Source organism: Lathyrus oleraceus, chromosome 1, assembly GCF_024323335.1.
Source record: "Lathyrus oleraceus cultivar Zhongwan6 chromosome 1, CAAS_Psat_ZW6_1.0, whole genome shotgun sequence".
Taxonomy (NCBI): domain Eukaryota; kingdom Viridiplantae; phylum Streptophyta; class Magnoliopsida; order Fabales; family Fabaceae; genus Lathyrus; species Lathyrus oleraceus.
Window position 1 is genome coordinate 38,983,462 of NC_066579.1, and position 10,000 is coordinate 38,993,461.

Genomic DNA, 10,000 nt, shown 5'->3' on the forward strand with positions numbered 1-10,000 from the left:
CCACCATTCATACCAAACATGGAGCAACCACCACCACCACCTATTTCTACTCCATGCATAAACAGTCCAAGGAACACCGTTCAGTTTGCCAACCACACAGGAAGGCAAGCTGAGATGAAAATGGGAACTCTAAATTTATTATATGGAAGTCCATTCACCGGAATGGACCATGAAGACCCATTTGCTTTTCTCACAAAATTTTATGAGATAGCATTGGCTGCCGGAGTGGATCAGGCTCAGGAGCTTCCGTTGTTCAGACGATTATTTCCCCACGCTTTGCTCGGTAAAGCAAAGGATTGGTACCTAGATCAAACACCAGCCGTAATGACAGACTGGAATGTGTTAGAAGAGAAATTCATCAAAAGATTTTTCTCCCATAACCGATTCATGGAATCCAAGACGGCCATCTCGGTGTTTTCACAAGGAACCAGTGAATCATTAAATGAAGCGTGGGAAAGATTCAAGTCCATGCTTCGGAAATGTAAAGGGCATGGATTTGATGAATTGACTCAAATCCATATCTTCAAAAATGGACTTCAACCAAACTGCAAAACGTTGTTGGATGCTACCTCGGGTGGTTCGTTATTGTCAAAAAGTGCCGAAGAAGCCACGAACATTATAAATCGAATGGCTCTAAATGATCTTCAGAGTCAAAGTCGAGGCAACTCTTTGAAGAAGCCGGGAGTGCTCGAGCTAGGGACGAACGATGTCATCCTTGCCCAAAACAAGCTCATCTCACAACAAGTGGAACTCTTAACGCAACAAATTAAAGAGTTGAGAGAACCGTCTAAAGCTAAACAAATAGCTTGTTGTGAGCTTTGTAAAGGTGAGCATGACACCGGATTCTGTCCACCTCCGGGATTCGAAGATGTAAACTACATGGCAAACCAAAGGGACTACCAACCGAGACCACAACAACAACAACAACCTTATCAACCGCACCCTCAAAATCAACAACAACATTACCAAGGGAACCAAGGGTTCCAACCTAGGAGTAACTATTACCATAACCAAGGTTATGGAGGTGGTTCTTCTAGCCGTCAAAACCCTCCCCAAAATCCTTATCAACCTCAACCTCAACAACCGTCGGTCGTAACTTCTAAATTGGAAGAGACATTGACACAATTCATGCAAATGTCAATGGCTAACCAAAAGAGCAATGACGCGGCCATAAAAAATCTCGAGACTCAAGTTGGGCAACTTGCTAAGCAACTCGCGGAACATGACGAGAAGTGGGAGGGAGTTGAGTAGTGAGAATAAAAAAAGAGATGAGAAAGAAAAGGAGGAAATAGTGGAGGAAAATATTGATGGTGAAGTGGGGGAGTGGAGTGAAAAGGAAGAAGTTGAAAATAACGAAAAGAATGGTGAAGTTGAAAATAAAAAAAGTGTGGAGATTGAGAAAAATACGAGTGATGAAGTAAGGGGTGAGGAAGTGAAAAAGCCTAGATGGAGGAGTTCTAGAGTTGCAAAGGGAAAGGAGGTAGTGTGCACTACTCCAATCCAAAACCTCCCTTATCCTCATGCCCCGTCCAAAAGGGAGAATGAACGGCATTACGCCCGGTTCATGGATATTTTTAAACAGTTGCAAATCAACATTCCGTTTGCCGAAGCCTTGGAGCAAATGCCCAAGTATGCCAAATTCATGAAGGACATACTAACAAAAAAGCGGAGGTATACGGAACCGGAGACCATCGTCCTTGATGCGAGCTGTAGTGCCATTATTCAAAGGACGCTTCCTAAGAAAGAGGTTGATCCGGGAAGAGTTACATTGCCGGTTAAAATTGGTGACGTCTATGTCGGGAAAGGACTTATTGACTTGGGGTCAAGCATTAATCTTATACCTTTGTCAATTATCAAGAGACTTGGCAACATTGAGATTAAGTCCATCCGAATGACGTTGCAATTGGCGGATAAGTCGACGACCCATCCTCATGGCGTAGCCCAAGATGTTTTGGTGAAAGTCGACAAATTCTTTTTCCCGGTCGATTTTATTGTTATTGATATGGAGGAAGATGATGATGCTCCGCTCATCTTGGGCCGACCGTTCATGAAGACCGCGCGAATGATGATAGATGTTGATGACGGTTTAATGAAGGTGAGAGTTCAAAATGAGGAAGTTACATTCGATCTATTCGAGGCAATGAAGCATTCAAAAGATAGAAATGATAGCTTTCGCATCGATGTGATCGAAGACGCTATTATGGAGGTTTCAAAGCATATTCATGAGATATCTCCTATGGAGTTAGCTCTTGACGACTCATTGGAGGTTTTCACTGTTGAAGAAGAGCTAGCTCTTGAGGAATGCTTAAAGGAACTTGATAGTTTAGACGACCTACAACCATGGAAAGTAGAGGAGGAAAACTTGAAAAAGGAGGTTATTGACGAAAAAACGCCAATTGAATTGAAAGTGCTACCCTCTACTTTGAAATATGTATTCCTAGATGAGACCGAGGCAAAGCCGGTCATCATAAGCAACCTTTTGACAAATGAAGAAGAAGCCCGTCTAATCATTGTGCTAAAAACAAATCAAGAAGCCATGGGTTGGATTCTTTCCGATCTAAAAGGAATTAGTCCATCCTATTGTATGCACAAGATTTTGATGGAGAAGGATTTTAAGCCGGTGGCTCAACCACAACGCCGCTTAAATCCTACCATGAAGGAGGTTGTTCGAAAGGAAGTGGTAAAGCTATTGGATGCGGGAATGATTTACCCGATCTCGGATAGTCCGTGGGTTAGTCCTGTGCACGTTGTTCTGAAGAAGGGGGGGATTATCGTAATCCGGAATGACAAGGATGAATTGATCCCCACTAAAGTTGCAACGGGGTGGAGAATGTGTATTGATTATAGGCGGTTGAATACCGCGACTCGAAAGGACCATTTTCCACTCCCATTTATGGATCAAATGCTCGAAAGACTATCGGGCCAACAATACTATTATTTTTTGGACGGCTACTCCGGGTACAACCAAATTGCGGTTGACCCGGCCGATCATGAGAAGACGGCTTTCACGTGTCCGTTTGGAGTGTTCGCATACCGAAAAATGCCCTTTGGGCTGTGCAATGCACCGACGACTTTCCAACGATGTGTGCAAGCCATTTTTGTCGATCTGATAGAGAAAACAATGGAAGTCTTCATGGATGACTTCTCGGTATTTGGTGGGTCTTTTAGTCAATGCTTGGTGAACTTGAAAACGGTGTTGGAGAGATGTGTGAAGACCAATTTGGTGCTTAATTGGGAGAAGTGTCACTTCATGGTGACCGAGGGGATCGTGCTAGGCCACAAAGTCTCTAGAAGGGGGCTTGAAGTGGATAGAGCTAAGGTTGAAGTGATAGAAAAATTACCTCCTCCGGTGAATGTGAAGGGCATCCGTAGCTTTTTGGGGCACGCCGGGTTCTATCGGCGCTTTATCAAGGACTTCTCAAAGGTGGCTAAGCCTTTGAGCAATTTGCTCGCTAAGGACCAGGTATTTCTCTTGACCGATGATTGTTTGCAAGCTTTCGAAACTTTAAAAGAAAAATTGGTTACCGCTCCAATAATAGTCGCTCCCAATTGGAATGAAAATTTTGAACTAATGTGTGATGCGAGCGACTACGCAGTTGGAGCGGTACTTGGGCAAAGAAAAGACAAAAATTTTCATGCGATACATTATGCGAGTAAGGTTCTTAACGAGGCTCAAATAAACTATGCCACCACGGAAAAAGAACTACTTGCAATAGTGTATGCGCTAGAAAAGTTTAGATCTTATCTTATAGGGTCTAAAGTCGTAGTGTATACCGACCACGCGGCGATTAAGTATCTGCTCACCAAACCGGATTCAAAGCAAAGGCTCATCTGTTGGATCCTCTTGTTACAAGAATTTGATGTGGAAATCAAAGACAAGAAGGGGTCGAAAAATTTGGTGGCGGATCATTTATCCCGCTTAGTGAATGTGGAGGTTACAACGTCTGAGAAGGAAATCCGGGAAGAATTTCCTGATGAAAAACTGTTTAAAGTTCAAGTTAGGCCGTGGTTTGCAGACTTTGCGAACCACAAGGCTAGTGGTTTTGTGCCTTCTGACCTAACTTCGAACCAAAAAAGGAAGTTCCTTTCGGATGCAAAGTATTATGTTTGGGATGACCCATACTTGTTTAAGTTGGGTAGTGATAACCTATTAAGGAGATGCGTTACTGGCGATGAAGCGCAGAGCATCCTTTGGCATTGTCACAACTCGCCTTACGGCGGACACTATAATGGGGTTAGAACGGCCACTAAAATCCTCCAATCGGGATTTTATTGGCCCACTATTTTCAAAGACGCACACACCCATGCGCAAATTTGTGATAGTTGCCAAAGAAGCGGTGGAATTGGTAAGAGAGATGAGATGCCTCTCCAAAATATACAAGAAGTCGAAGTATTCGATTGTTGGGGCATAGATTTCGTAGGACCATTCCCACCCTCTTATGGGAACGAGTACATGCTTGTCGCAGTCGATTATGTCTCTAAGTGGGTTGAGGCGATTGCCTCACCTCGGGCGGATGCGAAAACGGTGATAAATTTTTTGAAGAAAAACATATTTTCCCGTTTCGGAACCCCCCGAGTGTTGATAAGTGACGGAGGGTCACACTTTTGTAATGCACCTTTGGAAACTATTTTAAAGCATTACGGTGTATCGCATAGGGTGACAACTCCGTATCACCCACAGGCTAACGGGAAAGCTGAGGTCTCTAATCGTGAGATTAAGAGAATCCTCGAAAAAACCGTGTCTAATTCAAAAAAGGAGTGGTCCCAAAAATTGGACGAAGCATTATGGGCCTACCGTACGGCCTTTAAAGCTCCAATTGGCCTAACTCCCTTTCAATTGGTGTTTGGTAAAACTTGCCATTTGCCGGTTGAATTGGAGCACAAGGCCTTGTGGGCCCTAAAATTTTTAAATTTTGAAAATGAGTTGGCCGGTGACAAAAGGAAGGTGCAACTACTTGAGTTGGAAGAGATGCGCAATGCCGCATACCACTCAAGTTGGTTGTACAAAGAAAAGGCAAAAAAGTATCACGACAAGAAGCTCCGTAACAAAGAATTTGTGCCCGGACAATTGGTCCTATTATTCAACTCCAGGTTGAAATTGTTTCCCGGGAAGTTGAAATCAAAATGGTCCGGGCCATTTCGGGTGAAAGAGGTGAAGGAGTACGGGGCTATTGTCATCGAAGACATGGACAAGAAAGATAGTTGGACCGTGAATGGCCAACGATTGAAAGTTTATCTCGGCGGTCATGTGGATCGCGAGAGCTGTGCTATACCGCTTGATGCTCCTCTATGAGCATCACACCGTCGAGCTTAGCCGACGTTAAACAAGCGCTAGTTGGGAGGCACCCCAACATTGTAAGTATTTACTGTTTTTTTTGTGTTGTGTGTGTTGGGTTTCCTAGTACTAAAACCATGCTGTATAAGCATGAATTGCTACCTTTGAAAAGGCATTTGCTGTCATGCTCGCTAGCTGCTCGCTAGGCGAGGCAGTAGCGAGCTGATTCGCTAGCTGCTCGCTAGGCGAAGCAGCAGCGAGTGCTGCATGACAACACTTATTTAAATCTCAGCAGGGCACTCATTTTTGCCCTAACACAACTTTGCTGTTTTGCAACCCTGCTGAAATTATTTTTTACAGAGCTCTCCACACTCTCTCATTTGCATCACTCTCACTAACACTCCATCTCTATTCGGTCCATTGCAAACCCTGCTCACTTCATTTCAATCAAATCACTGTAACTAAGGTTTGCCCTACTACATTTTCTTTTTGTTTGAACTTTATATTTCCAATTTGAATGTCAATTAGGATGAGTTGTGGTATGGGAAACCTTGGGTTTGCATGTGGGATTTTCGGTTTTGCAAATTGGGATTTTAGGTTTTGAAATTGGGGATTTTAGGTTTTGAATGTAAATATGTAATCCCCAATAGCATAGAACGGTTATTTAATTGATAAATCATTAGGTTCTGATGTTGGAACCATTAGAGTATGGGTTTTGGTAAATATTCTTTGAACATGCTGAAAACCCCAAAAACCCGTAAGGTTCGCTAGCACTCGCTAGGCGAACCAGGGGCGAGCGTTCGCTGCCACTTCGCTAGGCGAAGCAGCAGCGAGCATGACAGTTCTTTACATTTTGGTTTTGCTGTCTAATCTGTTTGGTATGTCTTATTCCTTTTATATTTTGCAGATGGAATCAAGGTCTGGAGCGTCAAAGAAAAGAAAGGGAGGAAACACTTCCCGTTCTGTACCTATTCAGTTTGATAACGACAAATTTGTCGGCCCGAAGCAGGCCGCCAGGTACATTTCTCTGGAGAAACGGAAAATTCTTCCGGAGAAGCGATTCCTCATCAACCCTCAGGGCACGAACAGAACTTTTGCCGGGTTGATTGACACAAAAAAATGGGATCGGTTGATTAATCCCCTGGAGCATTATGACATAGCAACGGTGCGTGAGTTTTATGCAAACGCACTGCCTGATGACGACGAGCCCTTTACTTGGATATCTAGAGTGGTCGGGCGTCCAGTTGCATTTGATCGGGATGCCATCAACCGAGTCCTTGGGGAACCGCTCCAGCTGGGAGCTGAAGAGAGGGACACATACCACACTGACCTACGGCTTCACCGGGATGTTCCAGCCATTTCTGCCGCCCTGCTATTAAGGGGGAAATCTGTTGAGCTGAACCCATCTGGGGTTCCAATGAGGTATCACAGGGAGGACATGACTCCCATGGCTCAACTGATACTGCTGTTGGTGCTGACGAACATCCAGCCAAAGTCCCACACCTCTACAGTGCCGATCCCAGTGGCACATTTGGTCCATTCTATCCTCACCAACGTCCAGATCGATGTGGCGAGGATCATCGCTAATGAGCTTAAGTCCGTGATCGAAAGCGGGCTAAAGTCGGGGGCTCGTGTGAATTGTCCCCTAGCTTTCCCGTGCTTGATCATGAGTTTGTGCATGCAGGCAAAGGTGAAACTACCGTCTCGGGGTCAGGTAAGGATCCCGCCACCTATCGATGACTGGTACGTGGCCAAATATTGTAGAGCGAAGAATGCCAGAGGCAGTGCAGCTACAGAGAGTACCCGGGCTACTGATGGTCCTAGTACTTCTACTCCTGGACTAGATCCTTACCTGCAGGCTGTGTGTGATTATAGTTTTGGATGGATGGCGGCATCCCAGAGAGCCATGATAGATATGCACGACTCTATGCAGCGGTTACAGCTGCAGGGAAGTGGTGCTCATGCCTTGATGACGCGTGAGCAGTTTCTGCTTAACGCCAACTGGCCTGTGGACATGCCTGTTTATGGTGAGGGGGCGGGCGCTGGTGCGTCTTCAGGTGCTGCAGCTGATGATGATGATGATGTTGATGATGAGGCTACCGGTTCTGAGGCCGGTAGCGAGGAGGATTCTGAGCCCTTAGAGGGTTAAGTTTTTGTATTTTTCATTTTTATGTTTATTTCTATTGTAGTTTCGGATTCTGTATTTTGACTTTGGTTTTGTACTGTTGGGGTGTTTTGTCCCCCATAAACAATTTAAATTTTCAGTAATGTTATTTATTTATGTTTTTAATTTTGTTTGTTTAATAAATTTTTGGTTGGTTAAGTGGCAAACCTTCTAGATTGGTTGCTCCTCAAAGAAGTACCCAATGAAGGTGCATCCGAGCTTGGATGGCAATGATAAGAATAAACAAGTGAATGAGGCTAAGGTACATGGTTACCTTCGGCTAGAATGTTAGAATGCATTAGGAACTTTACTCTTTTTGGTAAATTGAATACTGTCTTTGTGCAACATAATTGAATGAATGTTTCATCTAGAACTTAAAACCACAAATTGTGAGGAAACTTCCATTGTACACTTAAATGCTGGATTCTAATAACTTTTGTTGATTCATTTGATTCATGCTTTGTCTTTTATTATTGTGAATATGTGGAAGCAATTAGAAATGATCAGCACTTGTTTTTTATCGAGCACAACTACATCCAAAAACAACTTACCTGTGAGCAGAGAGAGTATTTGTTAACCCCTTTGAGCTTAAACAGTTGAATCTCAGCTTGAAATAAAGCGAGATTTCAAAAATCTTTTTTTTACAACCCGGAAAATCTTGATTATTGTTCTTTTGCCGTAAAAAGTTAAGAGCATTCACTTAGGGTGAGTAAGAAATAAGTTGGGGAGAATCGGTAAGTACCACAACTCTTGAAAAAAAAATAAAAGAAAAAAACCGAGCAAGCATTGAAAATAAAAATATAGAAAAGAAACATCTGTTTTGTAAATATGATGTGAAAGAAAAGAACAAAAATAGAAAGAATGAAAATGAATGCTTGCTTGGAAGAAAAATAGTGAAAAATAAGAATTGAGTTGTGGAATATGAGTTGTGAAGGTTTCAAATAAGAAACAAATGAAACAAAGTCGAGATGTGTGAATAATATACTGTGAATGTCTCTTTTGCATCGGCACTTTCGTTTCAATGGCCTTAGAAATGACCCTTGTTTGTTAACCTAACCAAGCTTCAACCGAAAAGCCCTTAGTGATCTTTATGCTTCCACATTACCATTTATGATTGTTAGACATTGTATGAATCTATTTGATTTCTTCATTGTTTGTTAGAGAGTGAGATTATTCCCGCGGTTGCAAACGCGTAAATTCTTCATTCCTTATTCGAAGAGGAGAGATAGGGTGATTCATTCAGAATAATATTGTTGTAGATAGATAAATATTTCGCATAGCTATTAAGTTTTAGTTCTTGTGTATTATTTTATTCGAACTGTTGGAAACTTGTATATGCTGACTCACTTGTGTTTAAGCCGTTTTATCCAACTTCGGAGAAACCATTTTCTTAAAGCAAATCCTCTTGTCCTTCAAGGGGCATACTTTGCTTGAGGACAAGCAAGAATCTAGTTGGGGAGAGTTGTTAGATGCCCAAAAGTGCTTATTTGAGCTATCATATGTGGGCATCTTTCACTCTATTTCCTTGCTAAATTGTCAAAACCACCTTTGTTTTAGATGAAATGCATTACATTGATAAACGATCTTGGTACCTTTGATTTGTGTGTTATTGTGCAGGAAGAAGGCATGAAATAATTGAAAATGAAGACACAAGAAAGTTGGCAAAGGAACCAAAGAAAACAAGCATTCATCAGCCTGCTCGCTAGGCGAGGGCTGTGGCGAAGCATTCGCTAGGCGAGCGCCCAGCGAAAAGCTCCAGTAAAATATCAATAAATTCGCTAGGCGAGCTGCTAGCGAAGGTGGTAGGGAGTTCGTTCAGTTTTGATGAAATGCGCAACCAGCACTCACTCGCTAGGCGAGGCTCTAGCGAGTTCCCAGCGAGGATTCCAGTAGTCAAACCTCTCAACTTCGCTGGAGCGAGGGTTGAAGCGTAACCTTCGCTAGGCGAAGGTTTTGTTCGCTAGGCGAACATGACAGTCTGAGATAGACTGTGTCTCTGGGCGCAGGTGCCTCTTGTGCCTCAATTTGACCCTCGCTAGGCGAGCCATTCTGCTCGCCTAGCGAGCATGACAGCCCAGTACAGCTCTATAAGTAGCAAGTGCCACTTTTGAGAGCCATACCTTAGTTTTTACCTAATTTTTCCACTTTTGTACTTTCTTAGAGATATTTTCCAGCATTGTTCTTAGGATCTTTTATGCCCTAGATTTCATTTCTTTTCATCTTGTAACCATCTTCTACAAAAAGAAGGTGGATTCCCATCCAATCTCGATTATCCGACTTGGATGTTGATCAACCTTCTTCCGAAACTTGCCGACCAAGCTACCATGAAAATGAGTAGCTAAGTCATCCATTTGTCAAGGTTAGATGTAGGTGATTACTAGCTTTGTGTGTAAATGTAAGGATCTTCATGTGTAAACTCTTTAATGGTGAATATATGATGAAAACTTTGTTTCTATTTAAAACTCTTTGTGTTGGTTTATGATCGAGAGATGTTTACCAACTCTTGACCTAGGTTTTCATCCAATCTTGTTTGTTAGCTAGAGATAGTAATGAATGATTTT

At 42.8% G+C, this 10,000-nt stretch overlaps 1 pseudogene; it reads left to right on the forward strand.

Annotated features, from left to right (window-relative positions):
• The window catches only part of LOC127089604 (uncharacterized), a 136,536-nt pseudogene that overhangs the window by 48,397 nt on the left and 78,139 nt on the right, over positions 1 to 10,000 (forward strand).